The 21,662-nt window shown below is 36.3% G+C and overlaps 1 protein-coding gene and 1 long non-coding RNA gene across 3 annotated transcripts in view; both read right to left on the bottom strand.

Annotated features, from left to right (window-relative positions):
• The window catches only part of klhdc8a (kelch domain containing 8A), a 49,194-nt gene extending 43,736 nt beyond the window's left edge, over positions 1-5,458 (bottom strand). Inside the window, exon 1 of the mRNA XM_087274302.1 lies at positions 4,957-5,458. The gene's annotated coding sequence lies outside the window, so the exon portion shown is untranslated. The remainder of the gene's footprint in view (positions 1-4,956) is intronic.
• A 1,466-nt stretch (positions 5,459-6,924) lies between these two features.
• On the bottom strand, positions 6,925-10,720 carry LOC141376665 (uncharacterized). Of its 2 annotated transcripts, none has more exons than XR_015503051.1 (3): positions 7,541-10,720; positions 7,324-7,396; positions 6,925-7,231 (listed from the first exon to the last, which is right to left on the bottom strand). It is a non-coding gene; the product is annotated as an uncharacterized LOC141376665 (long non-coding RNA). The 2 variants fall into 2 exon arrangements; XR_015503050.1 differs by having other exon boundaries at positions 6,930-7,231; positions 7,324-7,416; positions 7,541-10,267.
• Between the last annotated feature and the right edge of the window lie 10,942 nt (positions 10,721-21,662).

The raw sequence follows: 21,662 nt of genomic DNA on the forward strand, positions 1-21,662 counted from the left end.
GCGATCTCTGTAGCAGAACTCAACTGTGCACTCGCAAATGCAGAGGCGCAAGCAGCGCCGGGTGGGGGAGGGGCGGGCCAGGCGTAAAGCTGATATTGGCTGATGCCTGACCAATGAACAATGCCAGCAGCCAACAGGACTGAGGTGCAAAAGAATAATTTCCCACGATTATTTTATTATTTAGGCTTTATTTCAACTATTTTCTAAAAAGTTTTTTGTGAAATATCATTTATTCTATGGAAATGTACATACCAGTAAAAGAGCAGCAAAGCCAGTTTATTGGCTAGAGCCAGGCAATGAGATGGGACGTTTCTGTAAGTCAAAACACAGGGCAGCTCACGTTGATGGAGGCCTTGAGCAATCAGAGGGTAAGTTCATATTTTTAATAATTATCAATGTTCAATACTGTTAGCTAAGCTAAGGACTGTGCTAGGTGCTTCTGTAGTTTTTTTTTTTTTTATACAATAGGTGAGAGTTCAAAGTGGCTATTAACGCATGTACTGCCGCCGTTTGAAATAGGTGCCGCTCTGTTTTTAGTGTATGACCGCAGTTTGTGAATGAGCCGCCAGGGGGCGCAAAGGGATGGGATGCGAACGGACAGAAATAGCCCATACAGCAGCCACTGTGCTTGTAAATGATATTAAACAATAAGTCAAAGCATTATAATTCCTTCATTAATCATTTAAAATTTGTTAACACGCTTTATTGTAAACTTTTTAAGTGCAAAGAGGATTCGTTTTGGAAAATAGAATTGAAGAAGTAAAAGACAACTAAAATGAAAGCACAAACATTTAGTACAAATAAGTAGTCTTAAATAAATAAAGCAGCCTAAATATAGAAAGATGTTCAGTGTTTGCTATTTTGATAGGACTAAGACAAAACATTTTCATTTATGTTTTATTTCTGTTTTTATTTCCATTTTCGTTGTTGATTATGTTTTACTATCTCATTTATGTCTCAACAATTGTACATAATAATGTATAAGAACCGGTTATGATTATGTAGGAGCTGCTTTTAATGATGTTATATGGTTCTAAAGATACGATTCAACCCACATGAAATTAGAAGTTATAATAGTATTTATAGTAAATAATACTAAGTTTTTGAACCATACTATAGTAAACTGTATTATACTGTATGTGTTGCAGTTTCTACATCTTTGGTAATAAATGCAACACTGTAGTATTAACTAGCATGAACTTCAGTAAATTGCAGTATACTTATACACACACACACACACACACACACACACACACACACACACACACACACATACACACACACACATGGAATGCCAGAGTTCATCAAGATTCTTTAGATTCATCTTCAACACACACACACACACATACACATACACATATGGAATGCCAGAGTTCATCAAGATTCTTTAGATTCATCTTCAATGCCTCCTGCATCTTACTCCGGACATGCTCAATTCCGTTCATATCCGGTGACTAGGCTGGCCAATCCTGGAACCTATAGTTTCTATAGCTATACATATTTTTTTGGTTCAAAACCAGTACAGTATTTATTATAAATTGCAATTTGTAGTATTTAGTCATGTGGTAATTCATCTGTAGTGTACATGTGTCATTCTGATATTTTGACTGAACAAAATAATTTGCTCTGCCTCTGATGTGACTTTCATTTTCAATTACATTTTAGCCAAATGCTTTTCACAATCCAATGATGACAATCCAAAACGAATTGCAAAAATAATAAGTCACATCACAATGAAACAAAGTTTGTGACTGAAGATTACGATGTACTTACTGTAGACTTACAGTTGATAAACAATTCTATATTTATGTAAAAACAAAAAAAAATCACTTTCTGTTTCTCTGCTATATATATATATATATATATATATATATATATATATATATATATATATATATATATATATATATATATATATATACACACACACACACACACACAGAGAGAGAGAGAGAGAGAGAGAGAGAGAGACAGACAGACAGACAGACAGACAGACAGACAGACAGACAGACAGACAGACAGTTAAAGTCAGAATTATTAAACCCCCTGAATTATTCGCCCCCCTGTTTATTTTTTCCCCAATTTCTGTTTAACAGAGAGAAGATTTTCTTCAACAAATTTCTAAACATAATAGTTTTAATAACTCATTTCTAATAACTGATTTATTTTATCTTTGTCATGATAACAGTAAATAATATTTGACTAGATATTTTTCAAGACACTTCTATACAGCTTAAAGTGACATTTAAAGGCTGAACTAGGTTAATTAGGTTAACTAGGCAGGTTAGGGTTATTAGGCAAGTTACTGTATAACGATGGTTTGTTCTGTTGACTAGTGAAAACAAAAAGGGCTAATAATGTTGTTATATATATGTCAGTGTTTCCTCTAGGATTTTTTCCAGCTATGGCAGCAGGCCTTTTTTTTTACACAGATCTACCAACCTGTGACGTTGTTTCAATGACAAATGTTGTGAGCGCAGTATTAGAAGTCGAGATCGCATTTATGTAATCTCTTTGCTTGTGCGCCGATTTCCTCTGCTCCTGCACAAAACTTTTCGCACACCCCCTCAAATATAAGCCGCTTCAAGAGCACGTAGATCTTCTTGTGCGCTCTCAAATAAACGCTGCTGAAGTGCAATTTAGTGCGTTTATGTAACAAGTATGTCTCCAGCACTTATTAAATTTATAAATGTCTCTAATAGACCTACAGAGTGATATTAATGCATCCTAAAGCAATGTGTAATAACTATACGTCGAGTTTGCTGGCACACAGCACAGTTGATGACACACAGCACTACTTACAGTAGGTAACAGAAAAGTTTGCGCTGTTATACCTTTTAATATCTTATGGTGCGATTATCACCCGCTATTAAAAAAAAAATGTTTTGAAAATGCTGAAAAATTTAAAAATTTGAAAATTCCATGATGGGAAGAATAAATGTAGCTGGAAACAATGTGTATATATATATTGCTATGAAGAAAAGGAAATCATTTATTTTTGTCATGCTGACTTTTGGTGAAATTGTGAATAAAAGTCTGTATAATCACCTTGCAATTTTAAACATTAAGTTTTTTATGGTTTGAAGACTTTCAGACTTTTTTGAAGTTTTTTAAAATAAAATCAGTTGTTCACTGTATCAGCCTCCAAATCTAAAGAGTTATCGTTAATTGATATTGGCTAAAAAAAAGATCCATATCTAATTATTAGTACCTAAAATTACTGAATTTGTAAAAAGAAAGGATAAAAAAATCTTCTTGTCTCTCTTGCAAAAATGTAAAGAATGAAATATCGATGGCTATATTGATATTGGCCGATATGTGCTATTTTTAATGTTATCTTTATTGGTCCAATATCAAAATTAGGCCGATATATTTAAGCCGATAGGTTACGTAATTGTACTGCCTGCCTCATGCATACGTGGCTCAGACCTGTTTAGTTTTGTCTGGTGCACTATAACACAGGTGTCAAACTCCGTTCCAAAAGGGCCGCAGCTCTGCACAGTTTAGTTCCAACCCTAATTAAACACACCTGATCAAACTAATTGAGTCCTTCAGGCTTGTTTGAAACCTACAGGTAAGTGTGTTGGAGCAGGGTTGGAACTAAACTGTGCAGGGCTTCGGCCCTCCAGGAATTGAGTTTGACACCCCTGCACTATAAGCTCAAATTGTTTATTCCTTTAAAGTCTATTCCCAGAAAGTTTGTGTTTTATTGCTGTGCATTAAAAAAAAACTTTTCTTTATTTTCGATTTCATTTTATTTAAAATATAATTATTTAACTTGTTTGTTAATTAAATCTTGTTTTGTTATTTAACCGATTTTTTTTATGCAACAGTCAAGTTACATGTTAATTTGCGATGAAGAAAATGAAATAATTTCTTTTTGGCAAGCTGATTTATGTGAAATCGTGAATATCTTTTATGAAGTTTTTAAAATAAAATCAGTTGTTCACCGTATAAAATATAACATTTTGAAATATTTATATTTATTGACCTACATATCGGTTGTTAGCCTCCAAATCTAAAGTTATTGGTAGGCTCATACAGAATCTGCAAGAGCAGAAATGCGCAGATTTTTAGCCCATCAATTAGTCTATTTATTTATGTTTGTAAATTTATATTTGTTCAGTTTTTAAATACATCTCAGGAATATTATTGACAAATATGAACATGTTCATTCGATTTATTTACAATACAGCTTGCAAAGTAATATTGTCTGTCTTTTAGCAAATGTATTATATTAAATACTTGCTTTGTTTAACAATTGAGTGGATCTAATTGGATTTGTATTGTAAACACTAAATAACAGTTAAAATAATTTATTTGTTATGTTATAGATACTAATTTTAGTTATGATACTTCCAAAATCATTCCGCATAAATCCAAGACAAAATGTCCGCAGATTCTGTCTGGCCCTTGTTATCGGTTATCAATATCGGCCTAAAAATCCATATCGGTGCATTCCTAGAAATGTTATAGGTTTGTTTTATGCTTGCCTTCAAGGATTTGGTGCTATAATGAAAACTACTGAGGAAAAACAACATGGATATTCATAAAAGCCATTTAAAAGTTTTAATACTGAATAATGACAATAATGTAACAGTGTCCAAGATAACAACAATATAATGCATGTTCATAGCTTGCATAAATATGTTCAATAATATTTATCATCACGACATATGGGTACTGTATGACTAAATATCCACACAGTAAAGTTTGTCTGGAGTCTGTAAACAGCTCAAGCTGCAATAATAACTACAATTTACAGCCAGCTCCATACAATAACAACAGCACAATGTAGGTCGACTTGCAAGACGCGTACAGTAAATACAGTATCACCGCAATATAAAAGTGCTGAAGGCTGTATTTACAGTAAACAGTCAATACATTGAACATCTCCGTATGTATCCCTCTTATTCACCACATCAAAGCGCAGAGGTTTGGAAACGAATCACTTACTTTTCGGGGTCTGGGCTTCGGTTTCTTCCGATTCTCCTCGGGTGCTTCCCTTATGGATCTTCAAGCGGTGCAGAGCAGTAATAATCCGCGCGTGGAAGGAAAAAAAGACCCTCCCTCAGTGAGTCTGTCGGCAGCATCAGCACAGCTCGGTCTCCAGCATCTCTACCTCTCTCTCCTTCCCCTCATATGGGTCATACATGAAATATTCAGCGCAGCCCTTCATCATATTCGTCATTCTGACATTAATTTCAGGAGCGCTCGAGGGGGCTCCAGTGCGTCTGATGATGATGATAACCTACATTCAGACCATCTCATTGTAGCGTCTAAGCAAACGACGCTTCCTGTGCTGGAATTAAAAGTTGCAGGAGTCTTTTCTCTCGGGGTTCATGTTGATGTTTATTAACCAAGAAAAAAAGTTGAGGAAAATTCACAATTTAAGCGCTGGGTGCTTTTCAAAAGTGCGAGTTTGGAGTGAATAATTGGCCACGCCCCACAGGAAGCTGAGATGGAATGACAGGAAGAGGCACTTAATAATTAGCGTCAAATTCAACAAATGCGGTACGTTTATAAATATTTAATTTCAGATTTTTTTTTAGTCTGCTTATAAGAGCAATTTTAATTATATATTGTGTTTTATTCATAATATTTAGGCATATATAACTTGTTTAAATTAAGTTTATTAAAACATTATAGCATATATCATATTACAAATATTATCTATATTGTGCATATGTGTGTGTTGTGTACACAAAAATGTATATAACTGACAGGTGGAAAAGGATGAATTTGAAATACTCAGTATTAATGTTGCACATATACAAATATTGCAAATACTTTATTAGGTACACCAGTACCGGGTTGGACCCCCTTTTGCCTTAAGAATTGACTAAATCCTTTGTGGCATAGATTCAACAAGGTACTGGAGATATTCCTCAGAGATTTTGGTCCATATTGACATGATAGCATCGCGCAGTTGCTGCAGATTGTCGGCTGCACAACCATGATGCGAATCTTCTGTTCCACCACATCCCAAAGGTGCTCTATTGGATTGAGTTCTGGTGACTGTGGAGGCCATTTGAGTACAGTGAACTCATTGTCATATTCAAGAAACCAGTTTGAGATGATTTATGCTTTATAACATGGTGCGTTATTCTGCTGGAAGCGGCCATCAGAGGATGGGTTCACTGTGGTCATAAAGGGATGTACATGGTCGGCAACAATACTCAGGAAGGCTGAGGCGTTGACACGATACTCAATTAGTACTATTGGGTCCAAAGAGTGCCAAGAAAATATCCTCCACACCATTACACCACCACCACAAGCCTGAACCAATGATACAAGGCAGGATGGATCCATGCTTTCATGTTGTTGATGTCAAATTCTGACCCGACCATCCGAATGTTGCAGCAGAAATTGAGACTCATCAGACCAGGCAACGTTTTCACCAGGTTGGACGTGTTCAGAGATGCTCTTCTGCAGACCTCGGTTGTAACAAGTGCTTATTTGAGTTACTGTTGCCTTTCTATCAGCTGGAACCAGTCTGGCCATTCTCCTCGGACCTCCGGCATCAACAAGGCCCTTGCACCCACAGAACTGCCGCTCACTGGATGTTTTCTCTTTTTCGGTCCATTCTCTGTAAACCCTAGAGATGGTTGGGCGTGAAAATCCCAGTAGATCAGCAGTTTCTGAACTGCTCAGATCAGCCCGACTGACACTAACAACCATGCCACTTTCAAAGTCACTTAAATCACCTTTCGTCTCGATTCTGATGCTCGGTTTGAACTGCAGCAGATTGTCTTGACCATGTCTACATGCCAAGACAATATATATATATATATATATATATATATATATATATATATATATATATATATATATATATATATATATATATATATATAATTTTGCCTATATAAGGTCTTTAAAATTATTAGATTACAATTTTAAGCATTTATATCATTAAAAACTGACATAAAAATTAATACATTTAATGTAAATATTACATACCATTGCATAAATGCCCATTTCTATTATATGTAAATGATTTATGCATTAAAAATGAACATGTGACAAAAAATTGGCATTTAATATACGTTAGCAGAAGTCTAACAATCAATGTCAATATCATCAAAAGTTTCAAACATTTTGAAAGTGGGTTAGCACTGTCGCCTCACAGCAAGAAGGTCGCTGGTTTGAGCTGGTTTCTCAGTGGAGTTTGCATGTTCTCCCTGTGTTGGCGTGGGTTTCCTCCAAGTGCTCCGGTTTCCCCCACAGTCTAAAGACACGCGCTTTAGGTGAGTTGGGTGAACAATATAGGCCATATGAGTCTGTGTGTGAATGTTAGTGTTTATGGGTGTTTTCTAGTACCTGCATGATTCTGGCTGGAAGGGCATCCACTGCATGCTGCAATAGTTGGCAGTTCATTTCGTTGTGTTGACCCCTGATAAAAAAGGGACTTAGCTGAAGAAGAATGATTGAAGGATTAAATATTATTGTATCTAAAATTATTCCTAAAATATAACAAAAAATATCTGTAAATTATTAAATTGATTTATAAAAAATTGACTCCCGTCTGCGACCTTACCTCCCTACGGTACGGCTTCAAAGGCGTTCTCAGTTTAACTCTGAGTGGCGCTCAGTCCTGTCGGCCTCCTCCCTTTTCTCTTTAGTCTAGTCTGTAAACATCTTATCTGCAAACACTCCAGAAGGACGTCTTTGTGCAACAATAATTAATCTATATATAGCACCCAGAGTCCTTCTTTTAAACCAGGCGATGCCAATCACAACATCAAGCTCCAGCTCGCCCCAGATTTCCACCGCCACTCGTCCAGACTTGTGTTTGCGCGTCCACTGGAGACCTGACCCGCTTGTGCTGATAACCGGCAAGAAGTAATTACAGCGCGCAGACCGACGTTAAGGGCGTCTTGGTGATAAAACATGAAAGATGCACACAATAAAAGGACGTGTTTTGTGCTGCGCAGTCCACCAAGTGCAGTTAATAATGAACAATGTCAAAAGAAATGCTACTTTTATGTTGCAATAGTAGATGCTGCTTCCTAAGCATGCTGGGATTGAGGACAGCGCATTAACAACAACAGAGAACAGCAGGTGCCCGGGGCGCAGTTTGATGTTTCAAACCGCTACACAAATGCAATCAGAAGCTCCATAGCGACTGATTTCAGATCAGCTGAAGGGATGCTTGGGAATTCGGAGTGCTTTCCGCTTATGCATGGTGCGACTCTCATTTGTGAACTAAGTAGGGTGTCAATAACTTTAAAAGAACCTTTGATCATGGGATTTATGTGGGATGCAATTATGCTGCCGGAGGTGATGGAGGTCAAATTGGAGACCTTATTAAAGCGCACACATATAAACACTGTGGGCTGAAGGACTTTTTCTTTTTCTTAGGATGTTGATTCTCCAAGGGCATGGCAGACACTCATGCTGTGCCATTTTTCGATGTTTTTATAATGTTGGCATTAACTAGTTTTCTCTATCAGAGAGACAAACTAGATTAGCTAACAGGCCGGCAGGTTTAATCTCATTATATTTGCAGTAGTCTGCCTTTGATCAGTGTTTTGAAGCGAGCTGCTGGTGAAAAAGTCTTGTTACGGATACACTGGTTAGCTTTGTTGCTCTTTACTGTAGCACGTACGATAATATAAAAGCAAACTATCTATCGATTGTTAGCTCTTATTTTATATTTACATGGGAAAACACAATGAAAGATATGGGAAAAATGTGTCAGTGTTGGGTGTAGTAATCTAGCTACTGCAACTAAACTTTTCAGCTGATAAAGTAAGAGATTCAAATAAATACACTTAATCTTTCTGACACCTTAATCGAGACTTGCACCATGTAGCTTTGTACATTCGCACCAGACACTTTCTTACAATCACTCAAACACACAAAAACTACTGCATTTATGAAATGAGCTTCACACAGGTGAGTGGGCTTGATAAACCACCTGTAGAAACTTCCCACCTCCTTACTCTATAGCAGCAGTTCCCAACAGGGCGGTCTCGGCCCACAAGGGGGCCTCAGCGAGCTTAGTGGGGGTCGGGTCATATTTAAAAGATTTCTTAGCAGTGGACAATTAGTAGAATGAACATGTTGCCTTAGTTCATTTTATCCCCTAGCTCAGTGGTCCTCAACTATCGGTCAGTGGATCAATTGGAACCAGGCTGCACAAGAAATCATTAATTATTTCAGTTTTATTATCATTTGAGTCTGAACGATCTTTTATTTTGAAAAGTCTTTTATTTTGAAAAATGACTATTCTCTTGCTTATATCTCGGTCACTTTCGCGCCCAAATTTAACCTAAAAGCAGCAAAATGAGTCAGAAACAGACGTCTTTGGAAAGTTCCTTTGCCAAGGGGAAAAGGGCAAGTGAAGGACCTGCCAACGAATGGATCTGCAACCCATTTGTCAACAAATCAGGTGAATCCAGCATCTCTGTGCAAGAAAATCAACTGATGGAGGTCACAAATGATGGTAGGCTTTTAGGGGCCGTTCTCATATCCCGTATTTCTAGAGTTTGCACAAGTTTGTTGTTTCCAACAGAGGTGTGCGGTTTGCGCGCACAAATGGTGTGATGCGCTTGCACTGATGAACCCCTGCCCGCGAGCGCACCGCAAGTCACGTGACAAGAATTAACCAATCAGCTTCAGCTTGTATGGAATATTCACATTTCGGTAAGATTAGTTTTCCCAAACAAACACAGAACACACAAACACTGCAGTGCTTTGTACTTTTCTCCATAAATAAACTTGTATCAGAGCGACAGCAATGTTTTACCTGCTTGTCATCCCATCCTCTGAGAAAACGATTAATTGTTGCCTAGCAACCTACGAAATACCCACACCCCCCAGCATAGTGTGAACTTTACCTTAAATCGAGCATTTTTAAAAGTCAAGCAATTGAACTCGTGGGACATCATGTGTGACGTAGGTTGGTAATTCCCTTATTCTGATCTGGACTTATTAAGTAACAAAATTGGATTTAATTTTAATACTTAATCTTGCTAGCAAGTGGTGAAGGATTGTGTAAAAGGATTTAAAATGATAATTAATGAGTCAACTATTGACACTAGGGTGCATTCTGTTAATTATGGGGGAAAATATGAATGATTTCCTTAAGCTTTTGCTAAAAAAACTGCAGTTAAACCCCCAATATTTTAAAATAAAAGTACGCTTTTTGATGAAAAAGCTTATTCACATAAGTGTAATCTAATATTAAAAATGACAAAACTCACATTTAAAGCCATTCCGGATAATTCAGCAGTTTGTCTCCTAAAATCTGCAGATAAACGCCTGCAGATTCTATCTGTGCCTCATAAACTAAATTTAGAAAAGACAAGAGATAAAATCACCCATGAAAAATCACCCAAAACTGGGCATAATGGTCTCAGTAATCTAATCTAACTCTTCTCATCATACAGTGGATGTTGATATTGGTCCATGGGCGAGATTTCACATTGAGGATGACAACTGTGAGTTAATTATAAAGCTGGTACTTGGTCGGGACAAAAAAAAAGGAGCGTTTTGTGAAACTTGATTGCCAATTAAAAAATCACAAAAAATTAACATACCACGTAATTAGCATGCATGGGATGAAATGCAAACGAGAGGCCATGGGGTGAGAAATCTGTAGCGTCCTGGTGATCATTTTTCAGTCTGCTTCATCCAGAGAGGCGAGCCGCGGCCTCTTGATAAAAACACCCTGCTAATTTAGCGCTGATTTATGCACTCCTTGGGATGATGAAAGTATTTCAGGCTGCGGAGTCTTCAGTGAATCATAAAGCCACATAACAGAACAGCACAAGTTGACATAACTGGAATACAGGCCAGGTATTGCACTGTATATGTCGACTGGATTTCTGCTTTAGGGAAATTCAGCTCAGTTCAGCCGAAAGGAATCTGCTGTTAATTTACTCATCTTCAGGAAAGCAAGATGAGGTTGTTAATTTGTAATTAGCTGAATCTTATCCTTTTAAATTAGTTCATAAATCGTACTAAACACTTTATTTGTTAAGTGGACAGATCTGATTGCATTTGTTTATGAATCAGCAATTCAATGGATTCAAATGATCCATTTGAAGCTGATCTAATGACTCACTGATTCATTATAAAGTGAGTGTTGTTGCAAATGATTCACTGAATTAAGTAATCTGGTTTCTGAAGTTTTCCGGTGATCAAATTACAAATGCTCCAATTGACAATCTGAATGAGTCTGTATAGTTAACAACTCAGTGATTCAAACAATCCGTTAATGACTCACTGATTCTTATTATTCACTCACTGATGCAAATAATCTGTTTAGATTGAGTTTCCAGTGAACAATCAGTCTGTTCAGAGTGAGTCTGTAGGTAACAACTCACTGATTCAAATGATCCATTCAGAGCAATCAAATCACAAATGATTCATTAAAAAAGAGTCTGTATTGGTAACTCACTGATTGACATTGTCTGTTCAGAAAGAGTCTGTAGTTAATGACTCAATGACTCAAAGGATCAGTTCAAAGTGAGTCTGTATTAATGACACACTGATTCAAATGATTCACTGATGAGTTTCTAGCAAACATCACACAAAAAATTCATTCAAAGTGAGTTTGTAGTTAACTATTTACTGATTCAAATGATCATTTCAGAGTAAGTCTGAAGTTAATTTTTCACTGATTCAAATGATCCATTCAAAACAAGTCTTCACTGGAAGGATCACAATTGATTCATTCAAAGTGAATCAATTGACTGATTCAAATGATCTTTTCAGAGTGAGTCTAGTTAACAGTTCATAAACGATTAAATCAAAATGAGTCCCAAAATTCACTTCAAAAACTGTCAAAAACAGGAGATCATATCAGCTTGAACCCACTGATGGTATGTAATTCATGCTGAATATTAGGATTCATAATTGTAACAGAAAAATTAGATTTTCATTACTGTTAGTTGTTTGTTGGAAACTGGAAACTATTCACAAACGTTCCTATTGATGATCCGAATGAGTCTGTATAGTTAATAACTCTGTGTTGATTGCTAATAATGTGAGTTTGAATGCCATTTTACTTAACATTTATTGCCATACTACTGAAAGCAGCAGCAGATGGTTTACCTCAGATCCTGAAAATAAAATAAACCGTCTGAAATTGAAAACAGAACTGTGACTCAGTGCAAGCCAACACGTACAGTATCATTGAATAAGCATGTACAGTTGAAGTCAGAATTATTAGCCCCCCTTTTAATTTTTTTTTTCTTTTTCAAAAATTTCCTACAGTAAATGATGTTTAACAGAGAAAGGAAATTTTCACAGTATGTCTAATAATATTTTTTCTTTCGGAGAAAGTCTTATTTGTTTTATTGCGGCTAGAATGAAAGCAGTTTTAAATTTTTTAAACACCATTTTTGGGACAAAATTATTAGCCTCTTTAAGCCATTTTTTAAAAGATAGTCCGATAGTCTACAGAACAAACCATCGTTATACAATAACTTGCCTAATTACCCTAACCTGCCAAGTGTCTTGAAAAATATCCAGTAAAATGTTATTTATTGTCATCATGGCAAAGATAAAATAAATCAGCTATTTGATATGACTTGCTAATTATTATGTTTAGAAATGTGTTGAATAAATCTGCTTTCCATTAAACAGAAATTGGGGGGAAAAAAACAGGCCGCTAATAATTTAGGGGGGCTAATAATTCTGACTTAAACTACATTTTATAATGTTAAAGAGGTTTAATATGTATTAATTAGATTATAAACCTTACCATTTTGTTGGAATGCAGTGAGTGCACTATTCTGTGCTTCTGAATGGCTGTATTTAAATTTCTGTGGTGTTTCGTCTGGTGCAAACAGCCAAATTGCTCATCACTGCAAATCTCGTCACATAGCATGTTGTTAGGACATGGGGTTACAATGTAACCTCCTAATGTTTACGTTCGTAATATTTATATTATTTGCTAATTAATAACCTCATGTGGAACTCTGAATCTGCGTCTCATTTCGGAGGTTGCTACTGTCCACTAGAGGTTCACATTTTGGTCACAGTTGTATGCTTTGAGAGCCTTTCTGACTGAATGAATCAAATACGCTGCTTTCCATGAAGGCAACCCGAGGTGCTGATATATAATTGGCTAAAGTGGCAGTGGGCGGGTTAAAAGAACCAAAACAAAGACAGACGTTCTGCCACATATTTCACATTTTCAAAGCAGAATATCTGACTTCAGCATTGTTTTTCAGATAAACAAGAACGTTCACTTAGCATGTTTCTTAAATAACTGCAAACATTTGATAGCATTTTTATGCTTTAGATGAGTCATACAGCACCATTAAGTTGCAATCAAGTAGCATACACCTAAAATCTTTGCATCGAATCAAGCAATATTGAAACGGACAACTAAAATATTATTCCTGGAATATTTTTTGGTGCTTGATTTGTGCAGGTCGGCCAGCACTGAGTGGATGTGTGGCTTTATCGGCTGATAGACATGGCCTGGTGAGCTCTCTTGCTGATGCTTGCACTTTTCAGACTTTTATCTAATAGTGGAGGCTGGAGATGCCTGGGGCAAAGTGCAACTCAGGTGTGAAAGTGGAAGATGAGGGACCATGACTGATCCTCCACACTTCCTGGAAAATACTGCTTTCAGATCAGCATGGATGAGCAGTTCAGCCTCTCATGCGCAATGTGGTGATGAGTTTGATGACATCTGAGCAAAGAAATTGGGACTAGATTATACACTTTCCGAAAGGGTATGTGGGTTAGGTTGCCAGGGCGTTGCTATGTAGTTGCTAAATACGATTTATCAACTAATATGTGTTTTCTCGGCAGCAAGAAATTGAACTTAAAGCGGTCGTGAACTGAGAAAACAAAATTACGTTGAACTTTTGACATACAAGAAGCCACTGTACTTAATTTCTGAAAAACTTTGTTCAAATCAGTACATCTAATATAAATCTGCTGTTAATTTACTCACCTTCAGGCCAGTAAGATAAGATAAGCAATTACAGTTGTGATTAGCTCAATCTTAACCTTTTAAAATTAGTTCATAAATTGCACAAAAAAACACTTTATTTGTTAAGAGGACGAATCTGCTTGCATTTGTTTGTGAACCAACAATTCAATGGATTAAAATGATCCATTCAAAGCTAGTCTAATGACTCATTGATTCAAATGATAAATTTAAAGCTAGTCTAATGACTCACTGAATCAAATGATCCATTTAAAGCAAGTCCAATGACTCACTGATTCAAATGATCCATTTAAAACTAGTCGTATGACTCACTGATTCAAATGATCTATTTAAAGCTAGTCTAATGACTCACTGATTCAAATGATCCATTTAAAGCTAGTCTAATGACTCACTGATTCAAATGATCCATTTAAAGCTAGTCTAATGACTTACTGATTTAAATGATCCATTTAAAGCTAGTCTAATGACTCACTGATTCAAATGATCAATTAAAAGCTAGTCTAATGACTCACTTTCAAAGTCAAATGAGAGAGAAGTGTGACGGGACACAAAAGCAACAGAGCTTTTATTATGCCACAGTCCACCACTTCTAGTTCTTCTGGTCATGATTCTTTTGGGAAGAAGCAGCTTTCTGTTTTCCCATAATAAATACATGTCAGCTTCTCTGTGCAGTCTAATAAAACACACAACATATTAAAGCATTGGTGTTTCCCTGTTTTCTATAAAACCAAACCAGAATTCAAGGGTGTGGGACGTCATTAACAAGAACAAACAGCACACACTCTATATCACTAATTAAAATGGCAATTTTTTCTGGATTTAAACATTATTAAAAAAATCATGTGATAACACTGTACAATTAATTTGGCATTTTAAACAAGCAGTATTGTTTGTTATCAGCGGTACAAATCAAGTGAAATAAAACCATGGAGTGAACAGCATCTCAGCAGCCGAGAGGTTCACTACTGTTACTACGGCAACCAGAAGAAGGAAACCCTACTAGAGAGAGAGAGAGAGAGAGAGAGAGAGAGAGAGAGAGAGAGAAAGAGAGAGAGAGAAACTGGCGACATGCAGCGATCGAAAGCTGGCAGTGTGAATGAATCTTCAGCCTGTTCGAAGGACTAGATAGAAATGTGTGAGCTGCTGATTAATATGCAAAGATGTAGGCTGAAATCAAATATATGCAAATTAAATAAATACAGCAATAATTTAGAACAATATCAATTAGTTCAATCAGAGTACAATCACAATTTAGACAATAATAAATATGTTAATGTTATTGTTATCATTAAGCAAAATGGGAATAAAAATCTAATGATTCAAAAGATGATTCAGTAAGATTAAATAGGAGTAAGTATGATTTAATAAGATTGAATTAATTAAATTACTCAAGTTTTGAGTTCTTTGATTCTAATAATCTGTTCAGAGTTTGTCTGTAATGATTCACTGAGTCAGATTATCCATTCAGAGAGGGTTTCTAGCAAACAATTCACAGATGATTCATTCAGAGTGAGTCTATAATTAACAACTCATTGATTTAAGTGATTCAAGTGATTCAGTCAAAGTGAGTTTCTAGCGAACAAATCACAAATGATCCATTCATAGTAAGTCTATTGTAAACAACTCATTCATTCAAGTGATTCATTCAGAGTGAGTCTCTAGCGAACAATTCACAAATCATCCATTCATAGTAAGTCTTTAGATAACAACTCATTGATTCAAGCGATTTATTAAAAGTTTCTAGCGAACAATTCACAAATGATCCATTCTTAGTAAGTCTATAGATAACAACTCATTGATTCAAATGATTCATTCAGAGTGAGTCTCTAGCGAACAATTCACAAATGATCCATTCATAGTAAGTCTTTAGTTAACTTATTGATTCAAATGATTCATTCAGAGTGAGTTTCTAGCAAACAAATCACAAATGATCCATTCAAAGTGACTGACTCAAGTGATTCGTTCAGAAAGAGACTCATTGATTGAAATGATCCATTCAATGTCACCACCAAACAAAAATGTGTTAAGCAGCTGCTGATTAAAATGCCAAGATGCAGGCTGATATTGAATATGAGTTATAATTAATTAATTTATAACAACAATAATTTAGAACAATATAAATTAGAACAATGATCATTTAAATAATAATAAAAATAAAAATGCTATAGTCATTGGAAAAAAAGAATAAAAGATAATTAAAAAATCATTTATACTAAGAATGAATGATCAAATGTTTGAATAAATGAAAAAAATGTATTTAATTGTAAAGCTCAAAATTAATACTAAAATTAAAACATAGAAATAAACAAAATCACACAAAAATTATTTAATAGACTAAATATTTTACACACCATTATATAAATTTTTCCATTTTATAAACCAGATCTTAATAAACTGAAACATTTTAAGATATGTAATATATTTATAAAATGCCATTTATTACATTTAAATGATTGAATGCATTGTATATATTTAAGCTTGGTATTTACATTATGCAATAATTAATATCTCTGTTGACATAATACAATAATTCATGTTATATTAAATATACATATCTACAATAAGAACAAATTTCCAGATGATGTCTATGGGCCCTATTATACACTCATTACACATGTGTTTGTCCCTAAGTGTTGTTGTTTTCAGACTAAGGCAAACTTAATTTTCACGTTTGGCTCCACGTTGTTTAAATAGCAAATCTTTTTGCACCTCTTTGTGGACTCATGGGTGTTTCGGTCTAAAAAAGAGATGTGTTGAGGTGCATTAATGGCGTGTTGCTATTTTGAGGAACTAAAATAGACTGTGCAATAGACCAGCTGAGAGCTGCAGTGCAGAGCGTGTTAGTTGTGTGCCTTGCGTACACATCGCTTAAAACACGCAGGATGCAGCAATACACAAATATCTTTACAAATGAAAAAGAATTAAAGGACGAAAATGTTACAAAAATTATTATTTTCTGCAAAGCCTCATGCTTTCTTCATGTTTTTTTTCAGTTTATTCAGGACAACTTGCTTTTGTATAATGTTATTATTATTAGCAGTATTATTTATTATATGCATATTTATAATTGTTTTAATACAAACAAGTTTAGATTTGTCCACCTGTCAGGTTGTGGACCATATAGGGCATAGCACGTGTGTGTGTGTGTGTGTGTGTGTGTGTGTGTGTGTGTGTGTATGTAAGTATAACTATAAATAAATAACAGTATTATTGTTATTATACAATTATTATTCCAAATAAATAACAAATTACTGTAACAATCTAAAAACACAACTGGAGTGATGCTAGGATAATTTAAGTAATCTTTTGCATGAATATTAATTTTATTAGAATGAAATTCTATAGACGGCCCTGGTTTGGATATAACTTTTTGACCACACTTCGTTATTATTGCTAATTTATTAGTGCATTTATTAGTTTTCTGGAAATTAGAACCGAAAAAACAAAAACAAGTCTTTGCGCTTAACAAACAAAATTAAACATGTAGGCTATTGGATGCCTGTAAATAGCCTACAACACCGTTTTTTATCCACGAAAGAGAGAAAGTGAAAGTAAAGGCCGAATGGAAGAGGCTCGTTCTTTATCCTCTCGCTGCAGATGTGCTGTTTTACGGTTTTCTCACTAGTTAAGCGTTCAGTTTTTCCACTTACAAAGTCGGCCATGTAAATAGCAAATGTGCCATGGCGCGAAGCAACTGACTCTTAAACAGAATAGGAGATGAGACTCTGATTAGTTTATGCTCAAAACACACATATAACTCATTAACAGAGCGGATTTTCCTGTCCTTAAAATAGCTTGATGGTTTTGCTTCCTGCGCTTTAGACTTTGCACCTAGATCGTTAAAATAGAGCCCTAAATTACTAAGCCTCATGTTCAAAAATATTCCTGTTGTAATACCCTAAACTGTTTGAGATTGGATTTGCTGTATTAATTGACTAAACCCAATCAAAAGCTTTTGGAATAACACAGTATTACCCGAAAAGTATTTGTAAGCATTCAATAAATGAAGTGTTTGTTGAAGGGAGATGCATTATTCAGTGTTTTCATTGGATTTCCATCAATGCGCAGCTCAGTTCTCAGCCGATTTGCTCTGCCGATGACTCATTCACCTTTCATCAGTATCAGATCAGTGGCTGGAGCTTTATTTCGTTTACAGTGCCTTTTGTCAAGAGGCTTCTAATGAAAATATAAGCCGGGTCAAGGACAGCAGCGTGAAAGAGCCATTTCCAACCATTGACAGCACGGCGAGCTCTTTAAATTCACAGAAAACACATCCATCACAGCATGTGTGCGCTTCATATCTCTAGCCACAAACCGGTTCCTGAAGCACCGATAACACATCGAATTAAGCCCTAACTGAGTGGATGAGGGAGCTCACCAGCTGAGTCCACTCCAAGAGCAGGCTCCAAAAGAACTGAAAATCTGCCCCCGCGCAGCATTAATGCGGAAACTGGGATTTTAGTAAATGAATCTAACCAGCAAAGTGATAGTATGAGAAAGGTCAGTGTGTCACGTTGCCACCCAGCACTGGCCTGTGGAGGAGGAGTATTATTCAGCATTGAGTTCTCTCAAGGATTCTTGCTGGCTCCATCAATATGATCTTTTTTGTGAAGCTGCATTGACACAATCTACATAGTAAAAGTGCTATACAAATAAAGGTGAATTGAATTTTTCCACCTCAATTTTCTACCCTTGGTGTGGAGAGAAATATGGCAGCATGTTGACATCATCACCTTAATTGTGAATAAGATCGCAGCACAATAAAATCAAGCTGAAACATGCATGATTTAAAAAGTAAATATAAGCCATTACATTAAAGGTGCAGTATGTAAGTATGAACAGTAAGTAGTGGTTGAACAAGGTATTGCATTCCTGGATCAAAACAAACGCAAGCGCAGGTTACGATATTGAGGACCAACAGGAGCGTGCTGCCTTTCGAGACTTTTAGACTCAAAACCAACAAAAATAAGTGATTTAGCATGTACATTTAATCATGTTAAAGAGGTTTAATTTGTATTCATTAGATTATAAACCTTACCATTTCATGAATGAGTGCATATTCTGTGCTTCTGAATGGCTGCAAACAGCCAAATGGCTTGTCACTGCAAATCTCATCATGCAGCGTGTTGTTAGGACAATGTAACCTGCTCGCCTAATGTTAACGCTTGTAATATTTATATAATTTGCTAGTTAATAACCTCATGTGGAACTCTGAATCTGCATCTTATTTCAGAGTCTGCTACTGTCCTCTGGAGGATGCATTTTGGTCACGTATACGCTTACTTTGAGAGGCTTCATGACTGAATAAAATACATAGTTTTCCCTGAAGGCAACTCGGGGTGAAACTGGCATTGGGTGGGTTAAAAAAACTTAAAAGAACAAAACAAAGACTGACGTTCCAGCACGTAACGCACATTTTCAAAGCAGATAATCTGACTTCATTATTGTTTTTCAGATAAACAATAATGTTCACTTAACATGTTTCTTAAATATCTGCAAACATATTATGGAACTTTGATGCTTTAGAAGAGTCAAAAATTTACATACAGCACCTTTAAAGTCCTCATGAACCGGAAGCTGCAACCATTTTTTTTCTCTTTCCTTATTGTTTGTATTGTTTTTTGTATTGAAAAATGGTTCAGAACTACTGAAGGGTAGGTATATGATAAACTATCCTTCAATATATTTTATTTATAAAAAATACAAATTAATTAGAAAAATGTTCTTGTGAGTCCCTGCCCGCCACAGTGGAATGAACCTCTAACTGAACTAGCATATGATTTATACAGCGGATGTCCTTCCAGCTGCAACCCAGTACTGAGAAACATCCATACAAATTCACACTCATACATTACGTGGAGTTTATTTATAGACTAATTTTGAGAGGATCACATGCTTATGATAAACACGGCCGGTCATGCATTAGCCAATTCATGATTCACCAATCAGACGATTCCTTAGTCACTATAAATACCCTAAGTTCCATATCACACTTTCTTAGATGGGTGGAACGGTGGCCCAGTTATTAGCAAGAACGTCACTGGTCCTTACCAAGCCAGCCATGTTTCTGTGTGAAGTTTACACATTCTCTACGAGCTCACATGGGATTCCCCCAGGCCTCACGGTTTCCTCTCACCGCTCAAAAACACACAACTTAAGTCAATTGACTAAATCCAAATCGGCATCATAGATGTGCTCCGAATTAATAGTTACATCTTAAGAGTAATCTGTTCATTAGCTACTACAGCAGGGGAGTTCTTGAGATCTACCTCAGCTTAAACTCCCCCCTAGACCTGCAACAAGAGAGAGCCCTGGCCTCGAGGATCTTATGGGGGATCTCAGGGCTCTCTCTCGGAACAGCATACCAAACAAGCTTTATAATCAATCATCAGCTAAGTGTGAACTCTTGAAGGCCAATTTAGTTTATTTAATTCACCTATAGCGCAGTCTTTGGACTGTGGGGGAAACCAGAGCACCCGGAGGAAACTCACACCAACACGGGGAGAACTTGCAAACTCCACACAGAAATGCCAACTGACACAGCCTGGTATTCAAAGCAGCGACCTTCTTGGTGTGAGGTGTTTTTTTTGAAGATTTTTTAAAAGTTAGCAATACAAAACATCGAAACTAAGCAACAAACAAACTAAAGTAAAACATATACACACAATAATTAAAATAAATAAATAAAATAATAGTAAATAAATATGAAGGGTGGAGATACAGTACAAGCCAATGGGGAGAAACGATTTTGTCAAATCAAATCATTCATTAATTTTCTTTCAGGCTAGACTGTTATTTATCAGGGGTCGCCACAGCGGAATGAACCACCAACTATTCGGACACGTTTTACACAGTGGATGCACTTCCACCTGCAACCCAATACTGGGAAACACCCATACACTCTCACATTTACTCAAATACTCGTACACTACGGTCAATCTAGTTCATCTAATTCACCTATAGTACGTCTTTGGACTGTGGGGGAAACGACAGTACCAGTAGCCGTGAGGCGACAGTACTAACCACTAATCTACCGTGGTATACAGTTGCAAATTTATGAGATCGAATTGTTACATCTATGTCTGTTTTCCATTTCAAAGCAATGCATTTTTTGGCTATTGTCAATAACATTTAAACCTAAACGTGTATTTTTAAACCAGTGTGTTAGTGGGGTTCTAGTGAAGCAATCTTACCAGCAAAATGATTGTATGAGAAAGGTCAGTGTGCCATATTGCCGCCCAGCACTGCCTTGTGGAGGAAAGAGAGGATTCATCATCGCGGTCTCTCAAGGATTCTCGCTGGCCCGATCTTTCCGCCCCAATTTTCTAGCCTTGGTGTGGAGAGAAATATGGCAGCCTGTTGTCTTTATCACCTTAATTGGTACAAATCTCAGCCGCTGCAGGACCAAGATGAAATGAGACCTGAAAATAGACTCTGGCCTCATGAGCTCCGGGTGTACGACTCCCAAGAGCGCTTCAAGACTGATAGATATGACACAGGTTTATACTCCACTATTGTCAATAACACACACAGGCACACAGAGTAGGGATTTCTGCCATGTAAAGCAGCAAAGCACAACAAATCAAGCCAACCAAGCAGATTTCGTAGTTATTGCTTCTACTTATTGATGGAAAACCCATTAGGAATGACCATGGTTATGATGTGCTAAGTTGACGGTTTATTCCGCTGTGGCATCCCCGGATTACTAAAGGGACTAAGCCGACAAGAAAATGAATGAATG

This window comes from Danio rerio, chromosome 11 (genome assembly GCF_052040795.2).
Source record: "Danio rerio strain M-AB ecotype USA chromosome 11, GRCz13ab, whole genome shotgun sequence".
Classification (NCBI taxonomy): Eukaryota; Metazoa; Chordata; class Actinopteri; order Cypriniformes; family Danionidae; genus Danio; species Danio rerio.